We start from the raw sequence: 23798 nt of genomic DNA, 5'->3' as shown, positions 1-23798 counted from the left end.
CCTTTCTCACACAGGTCCATCCAGTGTCTCTTCAGGTATCAAAGGAAAAGACTGTGTCTATCTCCTGGAATACATGCTTATCATTCTGGAGCTTTATTAAGCTTCAAGTAGTCTCACCTGAATAGAAACTAGGGGATTTACCAGCAAGTAAAATGGTGTTTGTCAAATGAGAGCAGCCAGTGGTGGGCTTACCAGTGGGTCTCTAGCAAGGGTTAGATCCCAGGTATCTCCTCAGACCATCTTTTATGTGTAGACAGCTACAGTTACTGTAAAAATTATCCAAGGTGAAATTAAGGACCGTACAATTACTGTGTGGCAACAGTAGGCAGAAATGAGGAACATTTCTGTGGCCTCAGTCAGTAACATGACAAGTTTAATTTTGAGGATTTCAGCAAAATGACAGCAAATCCATCATAGTAAGAAGATTCTGAACAGCTTAAATGGTTTCTCGCAATAAGCAGCCCATAAGAAGTAAAGAAGATGGAAGGTCATAATTTTTTTTTCTTGTTTTCAGCTTGATCCCAAGTGGAAACGTTCAGTTATTTCACAAATAGCAGTACTATGTGACAATTACAATTAGAATAAATCTTAGAAATTAAAAGGAAAATAATTTTTGTTACAGTATTTTGCTAGGAATATTTGGAAAAAATGTATGTTTAAAGCAACAGGTGTGAACATGCTGCTTTTATTGCAGGTTACTCTAGACCTGCAAAAGATGGATTTTTTTTTAATTTAGTCTATTTAAATTTGTTTAGAATAAGAAGATTCTTACCATTTACTTAATGAATTTCTAAAAATAAATTCTATACATATTAATGTTAGTAAACAGCAGTTACATTGTCTCTTTTAATCCTTAATACAGATTTTCATTTAACTAAGCCTGTGGAGCTACAAAATCTCCCTAATACCTCCTTTCTCCTTAAAGCTAGGTTTACATGCAGTGGTCAGGAGTCAAGTATTTCATGTCTGCCACAAATCTGTCAGTGTTAAATGAGCCTAGAGCTTTCATCGGTCTGCTATTTACTACATTGGTGTGATGTGCTGAAACAGAAGGCATCATCCATCACACGACCACTGAACTGATTTATACCAGTTTGTGGTCAGACCCTGTGTGGGCTTTTCCCATTTCTTTGTATTCCATTCTTCCCAAATTTCCACTTTGAGTAAAGAGTAAACTGGCCTTTTCACTGTTTTGCTGGACTCTTGCATACTGCAGTAGGTTCATGACATAGTTTAATGTGAAAGGTAAGATTTAAGGCCTTTCATTCACAAATCATATTCACAGAGGGAAAATAATGTATTTCAGGGGTGAGAAGGAACATGTGTTAGAGAATTTTCTGCCAAGTTATCCGTCTCCTCTTTCTTGCAAGCCTAATGAAAACCTCAGTGAAATAAACCATAGTGAGTTATGGGTAAAACCCATTGTAGTAGCCTTTAGAATATTTTAAGGAAATTTAGAGGAAAACATACGATTAACAAATAATAACATTTTAAAGAAATGAGGTTTTATGTAATCTTACCCTTTGCACATCAGCTCACAAGAGATTTTTATATTATGTTTTGAACCAGTTGGCTGGTTTCATTCAAAGTAAATATGATCTGAAAAGTTTCATAGAAATCAGTAGAAAGGAACTCCCAGTTAGTACCCTGTGAAAAGAAAGGCTACATCACAAAACAAGAGTTCTTTGTCCTGTAACATCAATTACAGAGATAGCCCAAACTCAACATCACATCACCAGATTCACGCACAGGGGCAGCTCATTCTGGAAATGGCTAAAGAAGGCAGAAGACCAGTGAGAATAACAAGTTATGAGAGAAATTTCTCATGGAAAAATCACAGGAAACAAGTTTCCTTTACCTTGCTTCTCTCAAAACAATTTGATTTTTTGATTCATAATGGCCACTCAGAATCATGAACAAGTTTTTCAAGCTTTTTTTCTCAGAAAAGTTGACACCCAACTTTATCAATATTTCAGTGGGATTCCTCACAGTGCACAAGTAAGTCTTTGTGGACTGAGGCTGTAATCTATTAAATCTATGTGTAAATATTTTGTCAGGTTCAAAGGGCAGTGCTGTAACATGGCCCTGCTGGTGAGCTGTGGGCTATGAAAGGAGACAGCTTTTAGTGGTCTGAAGGCTAAACTGGGCTCAGCTATATACCCACCCTTCTTCCTCTGGAAATGATGATGCTACAGCACAACACTCTATCTGTTCACTACATGTGTTCAGTGTGTTGGGGATGAGTGTTGTTTTCTGCTCCATCCATTTATTTCAGAAGGCTTAGGCGCTTGACAATACAGCACAAGGAAAATCAGAATATATTCAGCATAAGTTTACAGCTTCACACTGATTGACTCCTAAATAAAGCAGCCCTCGGTGAAATGATTAAGTTCTTACTAGGCACTATCTTCGGCACTATCTTCTCACTTCCACAGAACTTGACAACTTCCCTAAATGGGAAGTCAGCTGGTTTTCTTGTTCTTGAAAAAAGAATCCTCATTCTGTGAACATTTAACTGATGCTTAGCCTTCTTATGTCTTCCAACACATCATTTTGCAATCAATTATGTTAATAAAGGTAAAGCCCCTATGAAAGTTATAGTAAAGGTCTTCTTTGTAATCAGAGTACATTTTTTTCCTATAAAGGTGACTGTCTGGACTGAACTGAAGTTGCTGTGTTTGTGAATTGACAGAAAAGTGATACCTGCTTATACAAGCTAGAGAAAACAATGGCCCTAGTTTTTTGCCAGTTATCTGGAAGAGAAGACTAAAATTCCCATGCATCAGGCTCATCTTTATGTATAAACATTCCAAATGAAATTAATGTCTAAAAAAGGAGAACAAACTGAAGGCAAAAGAGGCCAGTTAATGAGTCAACACCTTTGTTAAAAGGAGACAGTTTTTACAGTGTCAGAGGTGCAGGATCTCTGCTGTTCCAGCACCTCCAGGGGATAGGCTATTAACAGAACCTAGATTTTAGCTGCCAAGTAATTCTATTTCTGATTTGGTCTTAAGGTAATTAAAGGTTTCATTATTAGCTCAGTTGGTTAGAACATGGTGCTAATAACACCAAGGTCATGGCTTTAATCCCTATATGAGCCATTCACTTGAGAGCTGGATTCAATGATCCTTGTGAGTGCTGTCCAGCTCAGAGAATTCTGTGAAATAAAATGCCCCTCTGGAAATGTTTTTCACAGAAAGGGGTGAAATAGCTGCACAGAATGAAACCTTCCTTAAGGTCTTTTAGCAGGAGTATCTCACTTTTCCCTATAAAATGAAATCTAAATTTACCTACATGGCCAAAAATCAAACTGACAACCAGTCAGTTGGAGAGAGCAGGTGTACTCATGAAATCATTGTAGGAGAGTTTACTGAACATTTAGCCCTTCAGCACATAGAAAAGAACTCTACACTGACAGGGCAGATTTCCATTTGCTAAGGTTAAATTTCATTCTGCTGAAGGGACTGGATTTAAAACCATGTGCCAAAAGAATAAGATTAATCATTACCACTGCTGAAGAAGATAAACAAACAAACAAAAAAATACTGACTGCTTCAGAATGACAGGTTTCTGAGGAAATGTGATCATCAAAACCATATTGCAACAGCAGTAAGTAATAAAACTTCGCCTGAAGCCCAAACATAAGGATCCAGATGCACACTTCTTATTTTACTTCATTTGATTAGTTATACATTCCCCAGTCTCCATTTTGTATTCAATACAGAGCTGGAACTGGTAGCTGGAAACAGCATGAAAGAAGTGAATACCTTGGCAATGGCAACAAATTGCATAAATTCAATCTATTAAATTAAGTTTTTGTGATTTGTTATTGTGACTTACAAACCCATAATCTATTACAGAAGGTGAATTTTTCATGAAGTGACCTGAAGAATGAAAATGAAAAAATACTTTTAACTTCTTCCAAAGTAACAGTCAGGAATAAGTTCAAGTACTAATTGGTACCTCTGCATAACAGAATTCACAATATGATCACAGCCACTGTCTTCAGAAGTGAGTGGGAAGTGAATAAGAACAAAGAAGGGAGCTTTTAGAGGGCTCAATGGGCAAATTAAAATCCAGAATTAAGGGGGAGGAATGCATATGAGATTGGGATAAGTAGAAGCTGCCAGAGGAAAATCCTACTTTCTATTGTGCTCCTTATTTTAGGTGAGAAATCAAGCAAAACCAAGGCTGCTGCACATGTTCACTGCAAGATCTGGCTGTGGTGGCAGCAGCAGCTGCCTTCAGCTCACCACCCTTAATGTTGCAGTTTACTGCCCCTTCTAATCTGTTCCTGAGCCGCTTATACTCCTGTCAAGGCAAGCCAGGCTGCCTTGAGCAGTAACCCTTTTCTGACCTGTTGCAGTAAGCTCCAGGTAGGGAAGGAAGAATTCTGCAAATAGCTTTGGTAACAGCTGGGGTGGAACAAGGGTGCCTGGCAGCAGACCTGTCATGTCCTTTTGGCTGACACAGCCTGGAGCTGGAGAAGGAGTGCTCATTGTCTGGTTCTTCAGAACTAGTGGTGACTTCCATGACTGCCATTTGGCACAATTTGATATGCAAAAGATTCAGAAAGCACCAGCCCTTAATGGTAGAAAAAGTGGTGTAAGGGCTTTACAAAAGAGAAATCCTTGACCAAAGCTATATACCACAGACATTAAGTTAGGCCAAAGTGTTATATGACTATAACTGGCAAAAAAATCAACCAAAAAAAATTATACCAAATGCAAAATAGTGTATAATTTGACTAGAAGCAAGTTGTAACAGCCTTCTCCCAAATATAGAGTTGTTATTACTTATATGTGTCAGATGCAAGGCCAGTAGCTGTTAGCAAATATCTAAGGAAAGAGAAATTACAAACTGTAATAAAAGGATCAGATGAAATCATAGAATCAAAATATATTTGAAGCAACCTTAAAGATCATCTAGTTCCAACTCCCCCTGCCATGGGCAGGGGCACTCTTTGCTAAACCAAGCTGTTCAGATGTAGTGCGAGTCCCTGAGAGCCCCTGTAAAATCTATGTATTGGATAAGTGGGTCCCAGTTATTCTAAATGAGATATAGCTGCAAAGTCCTTAGCTGGGCAGCAGCTGTGGCTCGTGAAGGTAACTGGGATAAAAGGGGGTGGGTTGAGATCCCAGAAGGAGCCTCTGTGAAGCTATGAGGAACTGCACAGCAAAGAAGAGCTGCTTGGTAGAAAACCAGCTAGAAGGTATGGACTTTAAGAATATAATAACAACAGTATGGGACTCTAGAAATATGATAATAGCAATAAGAATGTATCAACATTCAGAGTCACATCCAACCTGGCCTTGGAACACTTTCAGTGACAGGACACCCACAACTTCTCAGAGCAACCTGCTCCAGTTCCTCACCACCCTCACAACAAATAATTTATTCCTATTACCTAACCTAAACCTGCCCTCCTTCAGCTTAAGCCTATTCCCCCTTGTCCTATCACTACACACCCCTGTAAAAAGTCCCTGTCCAGCTTTCTGGCAAGCTCTCTTTAGGTACTGGAAGGCTGCAATTAAGTCACAACCCCTTCCCTCATCTTCCTCAGCTTTTATGCTGCTTGTTCCATCATCATCAATACAGATGAAAGACTAGTCACTGTGCTGGTCTGGGTGACATGCTGAAATGCACCTTCAAGTTCCAGCACACTACATAGCAGTTCCTACTGCTTGGAAGCCCCCAGAGAGCAGATTATTGTCATTTGACACATGGTCCCAGGGAGGTGAATGAATCACTGCCAGCCAAGTAAAAAGGCAGAGCAATGATTAGGCTTTGGAATTGCCTGACTGGGAGCTTAATGAGAAGCACACTTAGATGTCTCTTTCCTTGAAAAATGACCACATTGTTTCCAGGCTGCACTGCAATGCCTTTTAAAAGATGCAACTGTCATGAAAGATCTCTCAGCAGGGTATAGTTACAACCCCAAATAATGTCACCTGCTCTGTAATCCCTTTGGACAACAGTGCTGGTGAAAATGTCCCTAACTGATCCAGTGTGGCCTCTGTGAATTCTTGCTGACAAAGGTGGCAGCACGACCTAGAGGCCAGGATGTGTCCCAGTGGTCTGTTTTAGGGTTGTTGCTGGCTGTGGCAGGAAGGAAGTATCCCCTGCAAAGGGTATTCTAATACTGTGATTAGAATAAACAAATCAAGACATAAGGATTAACTCACCTGACCAAGCTATGACATTGTTATTTTCCTTGGATAAATTAAAGAACTCAGTGATTAATATAGGCCTTAAAATTATTTACTTCAGTCCTCTGAGTAACACAGGTCAATGGACATCCATTATTTAATTTGTTTCAAGTCCAATAGATGTTGCTGAATTAAAGCATGTCTACCAAATTAAAAAAAAAAGATGCTGATTTAATTTTTAGTGATGGGCAGCCCTTGATAGATTATTTCAAGAGTTTATATGTACACAGATAACTAATGAGAGCATTATTTACGGTCTGAATTGGTTTAGCTTCATCTTCCAGTCACTGAATCTCATTATAACTTCAACAGCTAGATTTGGCATTTATAAATTGTGATCAATTGTCTTTAATCTTTGATCATTTAAATAGAACAAGCTTTTAGAATGATTAAGCAATCTACAAAAAGTTTTTTTTGTTTTAATCTATAACTTTTTTGAATCTTTATTTGTTTGGAAGCAGTATTCTAGTAGCTGTTCTACCAGCAACCTATAGGAAAATACTATGAAAGTATTGCATCTCTTTTCTAGCCCTGTGTTTGAACAGAAAGACTACTAGAATGATCTCCAGATTTCTTTCTACATTTTTTTTTCCCTGAACACTACTGTGGAGGTATGTTTCTTGTGCCTGAAGTCATAGTCTTATGACTAGGAGAGGTGAGCACCCTTTTCTGTGATCAAAATCTTGATCTCCCACTAGATCACTGAGTGGCTACTCCTGTATGCCCCTGGCATATCCATTGGACTCATAGGTAGGTGTTAAGCCTCTTCACAGAAACAGAGTTTTTAGTTGAGATGCTGTAGCTGAGAAGTAATGGATTTTCAAATATCTCTTTAACTGCAATTTTATTTGTTAGCTGTGCTCAGTCTGTTTCTGAAGGACAAGACAGTGAACTTAAAACATAATTGCAGGACCTTTGGTCTTATTTATCTACATGGAAATAGGCTGTAGAATGTAACCGTTTTTAAAGAAAATAGTTTTTATATATGTACATATTTTTAAATAAATTTATTCAGCTACAGTTGTTAATATTTTTGTATTGTCAAGATTTTTGGCCAAGAAAACATGGCATAGCTATTCTCCTCAAAAGGAGAGTTGTTTTAAAAAACTTTTATCTTGTAATGTACTAACTGAAAATTTTCAGAGGTTTTTGTTTTCTTTTTTTTTTCTCCCATAAAAGCAGCTCATAGACAGATGCTAGGTTAATGAAGCTGAAGAAATGACAAAAATAAGTGTGATGTGATGTTGCCAGTTGCATACCGAAATATCTGAGCAGGGATGCTATATGAGCAGCTAGGGAGGGATGAAAAAATGTGAGGCAGACAACTTGTCCCAGTTCAGTACAAATCTCATTCAGAAGGCTCTAGGCAGGAATAGAGGGACAGTAAGACAATTAGGTGGGTCATGAGGGTCTTCAGACCAACACCAGATTTCCATAGACTCACATGGCTGTCAGCCTTCTACAGTGCAGCAGCCACTCCACAGAAAACATTTGTCCTGGAACAAACCAGTTTTAGCTGTGGCTGAAAAGTGATTTCTCAAGAGAAGGGACAGCTAATCTGTTACTGCAGACACATCCTAATGTGCCCCTTTGCAGTGTCAGCAGCTGTTTGCCCACGAAGAAGGCGTTGGGAGTGTGCTTGCATGTGCATGGGGAGGGCACTGACAATGATCAGTGTCATCAAGTTTGTCTAATAAATTCTCCTGTCATGTCTACTCCACTCTTCCATTTTGCAATACCCTTAGGGTCAATTCTCAAATCCCACTCACCTCGCTTCAGTGCCTGTCTCCCCTCTCTCCTACTATTGCAAAGACTTCCTCAACCTCTTTTCTCTTCCCTACCAAAATTAAGCTCTAGTTTGTACCTCTTTCTCTTCCCATTCCCAAATTTCTCTTCTGCCAAACTAACAAAGTTTTCTCTTACAAGACCCTTTATCAAAAATCCTGAGATCCATCTCTCAGCATCTTCCTGCCTCAGCATTTTAATCCTTCTGGCTGATATTCCTTTCCTATGGTTTGGCTTGTTCACACTTGACAGGTCATGTTTCTGTAAGACTGCTTTAAAAGATGGAGAGAGTGGCTTAAAGGTTGACTTCTCAGAGACAATGACAGCTTAGTTAGTAGCGTGTTTGTTTTCCTGCTGACAGGATAAGAGCTTGAGATAGTTTGAAGGGAGTCCTTTTCAGTTAAATCTTGTGTGTTCTAAAATTAATGCATAAAAGATCTCTTTCTTCACACAAAGAACAAAATTTAAGCTAGTCAACAAAGGAGGCCTTACTTATTTCTTTCTTAGTGTTTCTCTGCAGTTATGTTTCTCCAGGGACTGGCAACCCTGGAGAAACAAATGGCTTGATGCTTTAGCTGATTTTAGCCAGACCTCTTACCAGATGCACTGCAGAATGGCAAAAAGCTATTTCAGCAGAAATGCCTAAATTCAGGAAGATATATGGAATTGAGCCCATGCATGTCCATAATCATAAAAACATTTATGTGCCTAGTTTTATGAGCTACTTTGCAATGGTATCATTAAGCACCATCTGAGTACTGTGAAGGCTGTGCCACAGACGATGTAAATCACTGTTTAAATCACACTTTTCACAACTGCCTGACACAGAGGACAGAAAATACACCCTCTGAAATCCAAGGACATTTTGGATTGGAGAGTATATAAAATACAAGTATTTCTGTGTATGAAAACCAGTGTCGGTATTTGAGGAGAGTGTACTGAGAGAACAGAGGTAGTGAGCAGAGCCCAGAGGATGTGGCAGGGTCAGGCAAGCATCTCTGTTCAATACATGGCAAGACTTTGCAGAGGAGAAACATGGGGAAGAAAGGAGAATGTTGACAAAAGGGATTCTGGGAAAAAAAAAAAAAACCCTCATATATATTTTGGGTGTAATAAATACCAATTTTAAATATGTGAGCAATATTTATTGGGGACAATCTCGTTGCAGAGATTTGTGGTATTCAATGTTTCTGTTTCTAATGGAGAAGAAATTGGCCATATTAAACCTGCCAGTTGGGAGAAAAAAAGTGCAAAATTATTTTAGAAAAGAAATTTCACACCCTTATCAGTGTTGTACTTTGATGCCTTGTTACTTAATCTTGCTTTCATATTATAGTTAAAAATTGAGATTATGTTCATTGATATGTCTAAAAGGAGCCTCAATTATCAGTTTCTATGTTGTGATTCAATAATTGTGCAAAATAAGATAATATTGTGGAATATTTATGAAGGTTGGAGATCTGCTTAGGCTCTGTGAAAGCACTATTTGACACACACTTATTTTTCTACTATGGATTTCTCTAACAATTCTTAGCTTTTTTCTTTACTCTATGCATTAGTTCATTTTAATAAGTATATTTTAAGTTAGGCATCAGCTACATCTTAGAGAGTTGCTTTGATACAAAGGCATGGTTTGTCCCACCTAAATGAAAGATGCTTTCAATTCTTTTCAATGCTGCAGCATTTTTGTTGAATGTATGTATGCATTTATCAATGGACATTCTAGAGTTTTCCTTAAGCTGAGCCATGGGTGTACACCTAGTGCGTGGAAGAACAAGCAGACATGTGCTTGTGATTTCTCTGATTTGAATACATCCTTCAGGCAACTTATCTATAAAATAGAACAAAGTGCACTTTGAATTTTTACCTTATTGAGGAAAACTCTGTTGGAGAAAAATGTCACAAATATTCAGAGGTTGGCTCTGCCTTTAGGCAGCTGGTAAGCAGAGGAGAAAAGAAATCCTAGAAGTCTTCAGAAAGGATGTTTGTGGTGCATAGCTCAGCCTTTTACTGTATGTCCCCAGTTTCCCTCTAGTCAATGGAAAATAAACATGTTTTCTAGGGAACATTTCTTGACAGCTGAGCTCTGTGTGATCTGGGGCCCAAAGGATGTAAATGACACCACCATCCTCTAGGACCATGCCTGTCCTGATGACCTGGCTGTTGGGAGCAGGGGCTCACAGTAAGAAGGCACTGCTGCAGTCAGGGTAGGGCAGCTTCACGCAAGGCAGGGAGCCAGGCTGCCTGCAGGTCGTGCAGCCCTGCGAAGGACAAGCGTGCTTTAGGAAAAAATTGGGCTCCTTGGCAATTGCACAGTTTCCTGCACAAGATCTGAGGCAAGGCAGTACCAGTGAGGTTTGGTGACAGGGCCAGGAATCCACATGTGCCTGCCAAAGCCTGGGAGCCAGCCAGCTAGGGTTGTTTGCTTCTGGGTTATCAGCCCCATGCATCCCCATGTCTCTCAGAAGCAGCCCAAGAAGGGTTGCTAGCACAGAATAAATGTGATACTGTCAGGAAGGTTCAACACAGGTCACAGTACAGCAGGCACATCAGTTTGCATTGAAAACATGCTGGCTGCTCCTTCAGTGAGCTCTGTCAGCCTGCCCATGACAAAAGGAGAAAAACTGTATTTGCAGAGAGGAGAAACCTCTACACAGACTCCCATCTACCATGGCAGATTTGATCTCTGCTTTTCCCTCACGTGTTTTCATGATCTGTGAGAGCCACATCAGACAATGATTCACTACATCACTACATCTGCCACTACACCCTGTCAACCCATCTTCCCGAGTGACCACTTCAGGTCTGAGGGTGCATTTCTGACCCCAAGTGCAGAATATTCTGAATGTTCTGCCTTTTTTTTTTTTTTTTCCCTTCTGCTCTCCACAAATAATCAGGCATCACATTAGGGGGAAAAAATGACTCTTCACATGGGTGTTGTAAGTGACGGAGCAACCTCTGTGTAAAGATGAAAATATCAGAGGGATATTGAAGGCAGCACAGGAGCACAACATCTGAACAAGTTTGAGGAATAGAAAAAGAGGTCCTGTTGTAGTGTGTTCATTAAGTTCATTTAATTCCTCCCCCATTTTATGTATCTGCTCCCCCCCCCCCATTTTGTGTAAAATGGTTCTGCCCTCCTCAGTTTTCCCGCCACAGCCCTGGCAGTTATATTGTCAATCTTCTAAGTTATATAATTCCTCCTCCCCATTTTCCCTTATATGTATGCTTTTTCTCCTCCCTGGGCCAAGTCAATCACCCCCCCACTCCACCTAGTATTCCAGAAGCTTCTCCTCTTTGGGGGTTGTGGTTGGCTGTGGTCCCGGGACCCCTCCCATACCTGGTACCTATTGGGCTCTCCACTATGTCATTTGTGTTAAATTCATCCCCTCTTCTCCCCCCATTGGTCTTCTGTAAACCCCTCCCGGGTCCACTCCTTCCCTTTAAAGCCCTTAAGCACCCTTTGTTCTTGATCGTTTGCTGGAACACGGTGGGCTTTCCAGTAAACCTGTTTAGCCCCCTGGCGAGTGTCCAACTCCTTCCTTCTCGTCGTTTAGCAGCGATCCAGTCTGCAACCAGCACAGCCCGAGGCCTTATGATGCCGAGGGGCGCTGGCAGGTTATGCAGCGAGGTGTCAGCCTTAACCTCAGCTAGCCGGACTCTGACCTTCTCTGCTCTAGAAGGCTAAATACACATCACGGCAAGGTGCTTCTAACCACCCTCTCTCAGGTCTTTGGGATTTCAGTCCATTTCTGAAACAGTTCATTGATCATCTGCTTTACTAAGGCAAATTGAGAGACAGAATGAAGACAAATGTCTCCTGCATCCAGCACTGCAGATAGCTGTTGACCCATGGCGGCAGCCCACAGCCACTGAGCACCACCAGCAGCCCACCATGCTGCTGGGAGCATATGAAAGCACATCAGCTGCAGAGCTGATGGAGTTGGCACTTCATCAGCTGCCTAGAATTCTCCATGCTCTTGTCAAGGACAGCTTGAAGCAGCAGCTGGTTCTTAATCTACTTAGACCGCTAGAGACAGAACAAGGAAGCAGCACAGCACTGTACCTCTGATGTAGGAGGTAAAAAATTAGCTAATTCTCTCTCACTTTGCCTATACACACTCCTTTCTGCCTTCTGTAAAGAGGACTTCTGTGGAGAGGGGAGCAATGGAAATGGACACCCACCATGGCTCCATCCTGCCAGGCTCCAGCCTTGTGGCTGTCAGCGCCCCAGGAGACCTTAACCCTGCCTGGTTTTGTGGGAGCTGCAGACGGTCACAGCACATGCAGATGCCTTCATCGGGCTCAGCATTTGTGCCCCACTGTGGAACAAGCTCCAACATCAGCAGTGTGCCTGAGCCTGGCTTCTGCAATGTCAGGGGGCTTTTATTGTCCCATAGCCCCTGTCCACATGCACTGAGGCAATGCACAGAGGCAGACTCACTGCTGAATTCAGTTGTGACTGGGAAGGAAACAGGTCCCATTAATATTTCTTTTTCCACATATCTGTTTACTTTCTTTAATTAACATAGGGGATTACTCACAAAAGCTACTGCAGCAGCTCCAAATAAAGCAAATTAAACTCTTTCAGAAATTGAGACCTGCAGAAAGGCAACAGTCTAATTCATCACACACTCACATCACTCCTGCATAGGTGCATATCGTGCAACTACTCCAAGGGCTTTTCTAGCAAAGTGAAGTGGGGGCTAGCATCCAGCTCCTGGAGGCAGTGTTCCTGGGGATTATTGGGGCTCCCAGGGGAAGCTATGACTGGACTGGGTGCCTGGGTGCAATTTTAGTTACACACTTCTTTCTCCACCCTGTGGCTGTTTTTGGCTTTACAGACTCTTCCTGAGCAGCCAGGGACCTGTGGCAGAGTATTCACTTGCCTTTTCCAGGGCTGTAGGGCCAATTGAATTGCTTGGTTGTAGCTGCCCCTCCATCTGGGGGAGGAGGTGCTCACAGGTGTGGGTCAGGGAATACATTTGGAGATCTCATCCTCAGTTTTAATGTCCATTGAAGAAACTTGAGGCAGCTACAAGACATGCAGTTTTACCTGGCAGGGAGACACAACACCAGTCAGTGGCACAGGGTCTGCTGAGCCCTGGGTGGCCTGGGAACAGGCAAACCTATGCTGCTTAAAGGTTGATGTAATGTTACCTGGGAAAGGCTGGCCTGTAAAAAGGATTTTATGGTTTCTTGCTGTAGTTCCTAGTCTTCAAATTTACAACTTTTAATGGTCTAAGAGCAGCCTATAAGAAATAGTACAACAAATCCCCAAAATTATAGTCCCCCAACTATTCTTATTCACTAACAGATGAAATATCTGAGTTGTAATTATTACAAATAAGGTCAAGCACAGGGTAGGACTGACGTTTATAATAAAAGCTCCATGATAAAAAATTCAGTAGCTTCATAGTAGAAGACCAGTGTTGACCCTGTAAAAGTCAGTAATTAAGATTGAAACTCTCCTGAGGACTGAATTACCAAGGAGAAACACCTGAGTTTCAGTGCTCAGAAATTTACTTTCAGTGCTGAGGGTTTGGGCGCTGGTTCCAAAAATAATTTCACTAAAACGACATGTCTTTCTGTGTCTGACTTGCAAATGATTTAAATATCAGAGTGGCATTTACAATACATCACAGCAAGAGAAATTAAATGGTAAATAAATCAATGAGATTTTGTCTTCTGGACGGGAACTTGGCCACAACATTCTGTGTATAAAAATCCGACATATTTGGAAAAACCTTTCACAGGGTTTTGCCACTCTGGCAAATTCTCCTTGCAGAAACAGCGTGTGGCCGTGACTCCGCAGCCGTAGGTCCGCAGCCGGAGAAGAGCTTGTGGGGCACCCACCAGCGCTGGCACCGCGGAGCCAGGGCACTTTCTGGAGAGCTCAACTGCGCTCCCAGCTTTCCCTGTTTTCCTTTTTATTTATTAATGATTTGAAACCAGGCAAACAAACATAACCCTCCCCACATTTTCTGCCATAAAAAAACCCCCAAACCCTAGCCCTGCAACTTTCCCGTGCCGCTCCCGAGCAGGGGGGGGCCGCTGGCTCCGAGCCGCCCCCTGCCCGCGCGTCCCGCGGCTCTGCTGCCACCTGGCGCGGGCACCGGGACCCGGACCGAGACCGGCACCGGCACTGTCTGGCGGTGCGACGGGCGCGGGCGGGCACTCAGCGCTGGGACCGGGCGGGATCCGCCTCGCTCGGCCTCCTGCCCGTCTCGGCGCCGTTCCCAAGCCGGCAGAAGGTCGCGGCGGTGTCACGGGCCGGCGGACGGCGCTGGGTTTGAAGCTCAGGGCTCCTGAGGCCCCCGCCCGCTTTCCGCAGCGATGCTGGTGCGAACGCAGGGGAGGCGGCTCGGCGGAGCGCGGAGATGTCGCTCCCCCTGCGGGCTGGAGCTTCAATCCTGGTTACAGTGGCAGGGAACGGAGCACTCACCCCCGGAGCGGGAACAAACAGCAGGCTGTTGGTCACCGCTTCCGAAATGCCAACAGCCCCGGACGGGGAGGCAGGGACATTATTCCTTTCTGGTACCAAGGGCTCACCATCACCTCTCGCGGCCCTGCTGTCTCCCAGCGGGATGGCCGGAGCTCCAAGCGAGGTGTTCCCGGCTGCCGCACGTCCCGCCCGTGTCCCCGCCCGTGTCACCCACCTCGTCCCAGCCGCGGGACCCCGAGCCCGCTGGGGACAGCCCGGTGCCACCCGTGTCCTGGCCATAAACAGCGGCGGCTGCTCCCTTCCACCGGGTCAGCAGAGCCCGATGCTGGGAACCATGCATGGATGTTAATTCCAGGGAAATAGCGTGCTGCTGTGGTGAAATCAGAACTGCCTCGGAAAGCACGGTGTCAGGGACGCGGATATTTAAAAAGATCTTGTCAAAAAGGGGCAAAAAGGAGTCTGCAGAACGACTCCTCTGAGCAAATGGTAGCAGTGGCAGTGCTTCTGTGCCTCTCTTCCACACTTTTCAAGTACATTACTATTAGCAAATCTTTTTTCCCCCATTTAAATTTAACCCAGTGCTAAAAATCATTCAAGAATGGAAGATGCAGTGGGACCTACCCTTGCAGAGAAATAGAGGAGACGATACAATAGCCAGAAGGCTGGTATAGGGCAGGCATGACACAAACTGCAGAATTGAAATTACTGTTTTAATTAAATAAATAAACTTTTAAAGCAAACAGTTACTTAAACATCTTTAGTGTTTATTTGTTCATAGAACTGAAATGAGATCTGAATATCCCAGAAATCCCTAAAATCTTGCTGTTTATGCCACATGCTTGAGGCTACAGCATGCCCAATGGGTGCTTGCCAGTTCTGTGGGTTTAACAGTGATAAATATAATGGCGTCAGCTTTCATTTATATTACAATACCATATTAGTGTGAAGGGGTCATCAAGTGAATTCTGCTACTTTTCAAGATTTAGGAGCATAAAAAATAGCAAAGCAGACAGACAGTAACATGACAATTGTCTCCTTGATTTCTGAAAAGAAACATAAAATTGAGGAGAAGAAAACAGGTGGATTTGCTGAGTTCTGATCATTATGCTCAAAGCAAGTACAATGCTGTATTTACTCAGAGCATTTAAGGAGAGATGGTATCACTAGTGCATGTAATCCAGCCTCCTGCACATCACAAGCCATTAGCATTCACTCAGTCATTCCTTTATCAGGCTTCATCACTTGAGTTTGACTAATGCTTATTTTCAGGAATCCAGTTATTGTGCTTTTGAAGGCCAAAGAAATTAATTTGCTGCTTTTAATAGCAGCTTGTTCCAGTGACTAATCTCAGTCTTAAAATGCAGGCCTTCTCGTGAGTTTGAAGCAGTCTAGCTTCCCCTTACGTGCTGCCTATTGTATCTTTCCTTGCTAGACTAAAAAGCCTGTTAATTCCCAGTACTTCCTCCCTGGAAAAGACTGATATATTGAAATCAGATGACATTTTAGATTTTTGAGGTAGGAGTAGGGTGGGCTGGATGGGGATTTTTTTATAAACTAAACAGATTATTTTTGTGCTCACCTCTTAGACATTTTCTGAAGTTTAACTTTCATGATTCTAAATTTGGGGGTGTCTTTGAAAGACTATTAATGGACTAGAAGTTCTACATCAAATATATCAAATAAGGAGATTTTAAGCATAATTAGAACTGAACTTACTTTCTTAGCTGTTTTATGTGTAAATGTAACAACAGCTTCTTTGAAGTTGCTTTTTCTGTTCATAATTTTTCATTCCATCAGAATGTTCTTATTTCTAGGTACTGAGATGACTTGCACAACTGGTCTATTTTAGATAAAAAATTATTAAGGAATTGGACAATTCACTGTGGAACGTCTTTAAAAAAATTTTTTTTGGTTGCTCAATTTTTTTTCATTCTTTGTGCAGACAGCATTTATCCAGAGAAAGCAGTAGTAATATTAATAGCAGCAAAGCAACATTAATCCCACATGGTGCAAGAGAAGTCTACTGGAAGGAAACTGCTGTCAAAAGGTTGTGGAAGATAACATCCACAGATGGAGAGGAATATCCTTTGTGCTCTCTGCTCTCAGCTAGGATGTGACTAGTACCCTGGCTACTGCCTTCTGACTCTGACTAGCTATGTCCCATCAGTTAGCATCAGACTCTGGTAAATGATCCGGTACTAGTGCTTTGAAAATCCATTTGTAGTTAATAAAAGTAAATTTGAACTGACCTGTGTCTTTTCTCTAGGTAGGTAAGTGCAGGAGATACTTAATGTTTCAAGAATAGGAACAGCAGATTTTCCCATCCACAAATATACTAAATGATGTTACTTTTCTCATTAAAGAAAAGTTGCTGAGCATAGACTGAGCCCAGCCAGGTGCAAAGGTGCCTTCAGTGATTGGCACCTTTACTGGCCATTGTCTGTGGTAGTGGACCAGAGAAGGGAAGAGGGGAAATTACAGTCTTGGAGAAAGTATTGTCTCATGGTCAGTTCTCATGTTGTGACAGTTTATCCTGATATTTATGGTGAATTTTCATTTTCAAATTGTACTTTTCTCTTTCCATCTGAAACTAATAGGGCTCCTCCTCACCTCCATTATACAGAAATGTGTTCCAAATGCTTATGCCACAACCCTCATGCAGTCCTTGTATATAAATGGCAATTTGTTCACTAGAGCAAAGCAAGTGATTTCTATCCCATGACCTCTCATTAACTCAACTTTTTCTACAAAAGATATCAGACAGTACTAGGGTCTAGATTGTTGCAGCTATTAAAAATTCCCTTATTGCTGAATTTCAGGATAATTTAAAATTAAACCCATATGGGCTGGATGGAACTGTCACTTAAACATTCCTTTTAAAATCACTACTTGAAAAAGTGTTCAGTCAGGCAAGAATTGTCTTTAACAGCATTTTAATTTAGAAGAAACGGTAATTTATTACTTTCACGCTATACTGTAGTAATTTTATTATTTTTATAATTAAAAAAACTTGTGTATCTTAAAATTGCAATATCAACCTCATAGACCAAGTCTGACATTGTTATTTTGAAATGGAAGAAACTAGGTGGTATCTAACTTAGCTTACACTTAAGATATGCCTTAAATAATTTTACTTAGAGGTATAAAAGGAGGTGTTCTGTTTGCTTGATTCAATGGTCTAAATAGAGGCAGTCAGAAAATTCCTGTTGTAGATTTAAAGTTCAAGGGCTATTCATGAAAGCACAGGGATAAGCCCAGGCCCCTAAAGTGAGGGCCAAGGTTACTCAAGCATGAGTACAGAGTCAACAGCAGGTACTGGTAAGATCTGGTAGACCTGTCTTATGTTCAGTGACTGTACTGCTAATCCTCCCTGGCACACTATGGCTAATTATGCATTATTGAAGTGAATTTGCATCTGCAATATTTTTTAGTGAGTTTGACTTTTTGTTTTATTTTTAAAGCATTAACAAGATCTGAATATCACCTACAACTCCAATTTATTTTGTTTTTGTAATTTGAATGAAAAAACCAGCAAATAAAATGAACAAAATGTATTCTGTGATTCAGCATTCTTGATGTTCTTATTTATTCATTTATGCCTCATTGCTTGTCTTGTGTCTTGTAATGTGTCTCCTGGCCATTAATTAGAATTATTGAAGTTCTTTCATGTTCAGATGGGAACCTTGTTTAATTTCATTATGTAGTTTTCTCCTTGCTGTGTTATAAATCCCTGTGTTTACTTGTAGATTCCCAAACTTGCATATTATGTGGCAGCCCTGTCAGTGGGAAAATGGATAGAGGGTGCTGAGAAACCCTCCATGAGCCAACTGGGAGCTTGCTCATCCTGCTTCCCAACAGCTCTTCTGGCCTAATGTAAGCTGTGCTCAATCTGTTCTTTATAGGAGGAGGCTCAGGTTGGGGTTGTTTTGCACTCTTGCATTCTGCAAGAGGCTTTTAAAATCCCCCAACCCTTCAACCCCAAACTAAAATCCAGTTTGGCATGTGAAAAGACTAGACCCTGCCATCATTTTCACCACTGACCTCTATGTGAACTGGTCTCCTAAGAGGGCTGAGGCATGGCTGAGTAATGATCCATTGTTTCTTCAGAGGCACTGACTGGGAGTAGCTCAGCATTTACTGTTGAGTAGCCCTGGATTCAGTCTGGGCCAGGGAGGATAAGTTCTTATTCCATCCCAGCAGCCAGTCTTGGCCTCCATCAGCACCTTTTCTGCATGTATTTCTTCTTGTTTCCTGAAGCATACCTTTCCTACCCCCTGGCTCTTTTCCTGTTCCTCCTCTCCAACTTGCTGCCCTCCTTCTCAGTATGAGCTATATTTCTTCCTCAATAACTTCTTGGTTCCTGAGCACTGGACAGGAAAAAGCAAACATCCCTGGTGATACTTCCTAGCTTTCAGTTAGCAAAATCTTCTCAGGCCATCCTCTTCAAAGCTGGAAGAAAAGGGTAAAGGGAAAAACCTGGTCTCCTATCCTGTCCCTTACTGGGCTCTGCGTGGCTGCTGTGACCTGAAGCTCCCAAAATCCCTCCAGCTTGAGCTGCCATACACAACTGCCTTCTGGGTTTTTTTGGGTTTTTTTACTCTTGCAGAGCTGAGCTTTACTATAGACATACCATGGGGTTCCTCAGTGCTATGATGATGGTGAAATGAATATTATATTTTTTTAAATACAAACAAAATTAATCTTCTTCCTAGTCCCACTTATTGAAATGCATTCTTACACCTACAAATGTTCTGCCAAATAATTTCATGAGATGTTTGCAATGGAATGGAAATGGAGACTGAAGTTCATTAATGACAAGTACTGGTGTAAAGGAATTTATCATCTATTCATGTGTGCGTGTGTTGGGAACACAGATGCAAATTGGTTGTGTATAGTTATAGCAGATGAAGCTAAGGGGAAGAAATGAAATTAAAGTTTTCTGAATAGCACAAGCATGGTGCAAGGAAACATTTGTAGAGCTATATGATAACATCAAACCCCAAAACTCTCTGAAAAAGAGTGAATCATTACCACTGAAGAAAATTCTTGAATTTGGTGCTGACATATTGGTTTAATGCCTTTTTTTGTAAGCTCTGTCTGCAGAAAAACATAGATTCCATTATTTCAGCAGCATGCATTGATGGCCCAGATGTACCAGCACAGTCCCAAATGTAGTTTCCTTTTAATCTCATTTTACAGGAGCCATAGTTCCCATTGCACCTGCCCTGCAGGTGCAGTTGTTTCCAATCGTGTGGTGCAATGTATCTTGTCTGGCAATGGATGCTCAGCCTCAAAGTTTATGAAGACCTGAATTTTTTTCCCTGCATCACTGCAACATGCTGACAGCATCTGGAACAAAATCCCCATGGCAGAGGGACAAAGCTGGGCCAAAAGTATTCTTGGCTGAGAAGAAGCAGGTGCTGAAAATAGATCCAATGACTCCACAGCCTGATCACACTTTGCCTTAGAGAGAGCATTTCCACTCTAACCTACGCAGACACACTTCAGAAAGCATTATTCCCACATAGATCCGTTTGCTGCGATGGAGAGCTGTGATTCCTGAAAGGGAAATGTGTTATTGCGAATGAAATCTGTTCAGCAGTTTGCTATCACTTTTGGGGAAGATGTGCTCAGATACAGCAATGGGTGGCAGTATAAACTCCTGAAACACGGAGAGCTGTGCTCAGAAGGGCTGGCAGAGCCTGTTGGACTGGCAGCTGCCTGTACCTGTGCCAGCAGCCCCAGCCCAGCTGCGCGCAGGGCGCGAGCAGAGGGTGCGGCAACCCTGCGGCACGCTGCCTGCCTTGGGGAGGACAGCCGGGGGGGGAGCCTGGGAAGGAGATGTGATGTACGCCTCTCATTCCTCACACTTTCCAGGCTGGCAAAATGGGACCGTGCAAAGCTTCTTCTGTCCTGTTTGACACAGCCAAAAGGAACTGGATAATTGAGTGCCTCCCTAGACTGTCCCTCCAGACAGTATTCAAAGGCATTCTCTTGTCTATTTGTTTCTGTTTCCTTTTTGACAAAGAAAGGTGGGAGAACTACATTTATACCTATTTTTTATGCAGGTTATACTTGCTTATTTAATTAAATGTAAAAAACAGTGATGTTCCTTCCAGAACAAGGTAAAGTTAAGCAAGAAGGGTCAAAGGGGTTTTGCCTGTAACCAGCACTGTACAAGGAGGAAATTCCCAGGACCCTGGAAAGCGTCTGTTTGTTTAGAGCAAAAGAAAATAACATTATAACTTTGGAGATATCCAGAAAGAGGGGCACATCAGCAGAGAGAGCACAGTGATGTGGTGGGGATTGAAAGGGCTGTCAGGTCCTTATATGGTTTCTGAAATCCAGATATCCCTTGGGTAATGTAAGTTAGTGCAATGACAATTACAGCAAGTTAGATACTATTTTGGTCATAATAATCTTTCATTTTTAGCTTTTGGAAGTGAACTTGTGACTGAAAAGCGTCTATTGTTCATTCTTATCCATCTCTGACATCGCTCACCCACTTCCCCAGGAACAATTTCCCTCATATGTTTTACCTTGAAAACTACCCCCCTTCATGAATTGACTGAGAGTTATCACTCATTCCTGAACTCACTGAACATTTTTCTTCACAGGTTAAAAATACAATATTGGCTTCAGTGGAAGCCATTAATCTTTGTCCAAAAAAGTCAGTAGTCCCAGTATAGCATCTGACACTAGATAACACAACAGATCATCACAGAAGGTATTTACAGATATTTCATTTGTGGCAATAAAGATGAATTCTTAGCAGCTCATGGACCAGCTTTTCTGTTTTCCAGAAAAGAAAAGTTGTTTCCAGAAAGAAGCCAAGGAAGGGTCACAGTCTGTTACGTCTCACAAGGTAAATGCCACCAAAGTGAAATGCATCACAGATGGTAAATGTGCCCCAGAGGCTTCCTACAAGTCTCACATGGCCATGAAATGCTGCTGTCTGCTCCTCAGGTCCTCCTGTGCACACAACCCCTCCTCTCCTTGTAGCATCTCCTTCTCCTGTGGCACAGTGAATTCCAGGGAAAAGTTTGTAGCCCCTGACTTACAGCAACATTTTTATGACACTTACCTTACTTTGATATTTGGAGAGGAGCGAGCTGGGAAATGACACACAGGGAGAACCCCCCCCTGCACATGTGCTATCACAGCTGGTTTACATGTGGTCTTAAGTGACCCTTCTAGCTGAATGGATAGAAATTCACATTTATCTTCAGGTATTAAACTTTGTTCCTTCTTTAGTTATGAATTAAAGATGTAAAATCTGATAGAGGGTTACAGCTTCTTACTTGTTATTCCAGATGAGAATGGTCTTGCAAAATTTGTTTACTCTGTGTCTTATTAAATAAGATGACAATAATATGTATTTTGGAAAGATTTGGGAAAATGAAGTGGGAATCTGAGTAGAGGATTAAAAGATCTTGAATTTGAATTCTCTGTACACCTATTTGTCTCAAAATAGTAAGAGCACTTCCTAATTGAGGCTGAAAAGTGTCTCAATTAATTAGCTCATCTCATGCAGAATTTATTTGCTTTCTGGCACAATATGCATGCATGTATCTGATTTGAGATCTGGCTGTAGAAACAGATATTTGTGTAAATTAGCCCAAAAAAGCTCTTTTATAGTGAAGAAGAATTATGGCAAAGTGCTATTCCAAAACAGCTAAAGCAATCATGTATTTCTAATAAGCAAAGAACAAAGAATATAGCATTGACATTGGTTTTGCTCCATAGGTTTTATCTTTCCTCAGCCTTTCTTTCAGCTTCCTCCTTCTGTGATTTAGACAAGCAAATGATTTTATCATGAGACACAGACATGCACAAACTACAAACAGAATGTGATTTCTGGCCATTTAAAAATATTAAATATATATAGAATTTACAGTTGTTCCTCTTTTATTTCTGTATGGATAAATATATACATACATATTATATTTACATATATACATATGTATATATATACATACATACACACATATAAAGCCATAAACTCACATAAACATATAAATATAAACATTCATAAAATTCTAAATACCAGATTTTTTAAAGATGTTGTCAATGCTTCATAAATTTATAAATATTTTACAAAATTCACTTTGACATATTCAAACCCTGAAGCATAACATTCATCTGCTTCCCTTACTGTTCAGTCATGATTTATTTCCTATCTGGCAAAACCGATTTATCACCTCTCTTATGATTGGGATTTTGTCACTTTTTAATACACTGAATCCTTGATTTTTACCAAAGGCTAATTTCCTCTTAAGATTTGTCTGAAACAGTCTATTATAATATACTCCTGCAGGATCTGCATTTAAATTGATTTGTCATTATTTTCCATTCCATTGACCTAAGCCCTGTCCTCCTCAAATATTTTGGTGCCAGTTTCTGCGGTGAGTGTGATGGTGCTCAGCTGCAAGGAGGAAGCCAAGAATGGCAATGACAGATGCAGAGCCTTTCTGACAAGAAAACTCCTCCATATGTTGGATAGCTCTCTCCTATGCGGGTGAGTTACTGGAGGTCACAAAGGATACAAGAGCCACACAACAACCACAAAGACTTTTGAAGAGATTCTGGCCAAGCAGGTTAATAATGTCTACTCCTGATCAGGATCTGGGGCTCTGTTCAGGGTAAAGGCTGAGATGATGTTATTCCTCATGTAGAGCAGAAATTTTCTTTAGATTTCTTTATTTTACTCCTCATGTATAGCAGAAATTTTCTTTAGATTTTTTCCTTAATTGTAGCACCTCAAGCAGCCTAGTGTCTGGTACTAATAAAAAGGGATGTGAACCTCATACAGAGAAAAGAACATTGCTGACTCAGCTGCCATCACCAATTTTCTGCAATTCCCTTGTTTAGTACTAAGGTGTTTTATTCAAGAGCAGCACATCTTTGCTCCTTTGTGAACAGATAACCCCATAAAACACAGAGAAGATGTGGGGACGCTGAGCACTCACCTCCCCAAGTGCTGAGGCCAGCAGAGGCTCTAGCCTCTTGTGTCCATCTTCCTGGTCAGCTTCTCCTTCTGGGAAGAGCTGGGGGGCAGCACTGGCAGCTTTGGCAGGCAAATGCCTCTTTCACACTTGCAGACGGTCAGTTGCTCATGAAGAGGATCATCTGTCAAGTGAGGTGAGGGTACCAGTGCTCTAGCCACGTCCCTTTCAGAGCCCGTGTGCAGCCAGGATGCTGGATGGTGGCTCCTGTGGCTCTCCAGGGAGTTCTGACACGTGGATCACAGCTGAAAAGCCACATAGGATATGTGTGCTGTCTTGTCCTTGAGTTAAATAGTTAAACAGGGAGTCACTGCCCTTATCCAAAGAAACAAAAGCTAGATGTTTCTGCTAATG

This window comes from Ammospiza caudacuta, chromosome 3, assembly GCF_027887145.1.
Source record: "Ammospiza caudacuta isolate bAmmCau1 chromosome 3, bAmmCau1.pri, whole genome shotgun sequence".
Classification (NCBI taxonomy): domain Eukaryota; kingdom Metazoa; phylum Chordata; class Aves; order Passeriformes; family Passerellidae; genus Ammospiza; species Ammospiza caudacuta.
The sequence above is the reverse complement of the archived record's forward strand: the minus strand, read 5'-3'. Positions refer to the sequence as shown.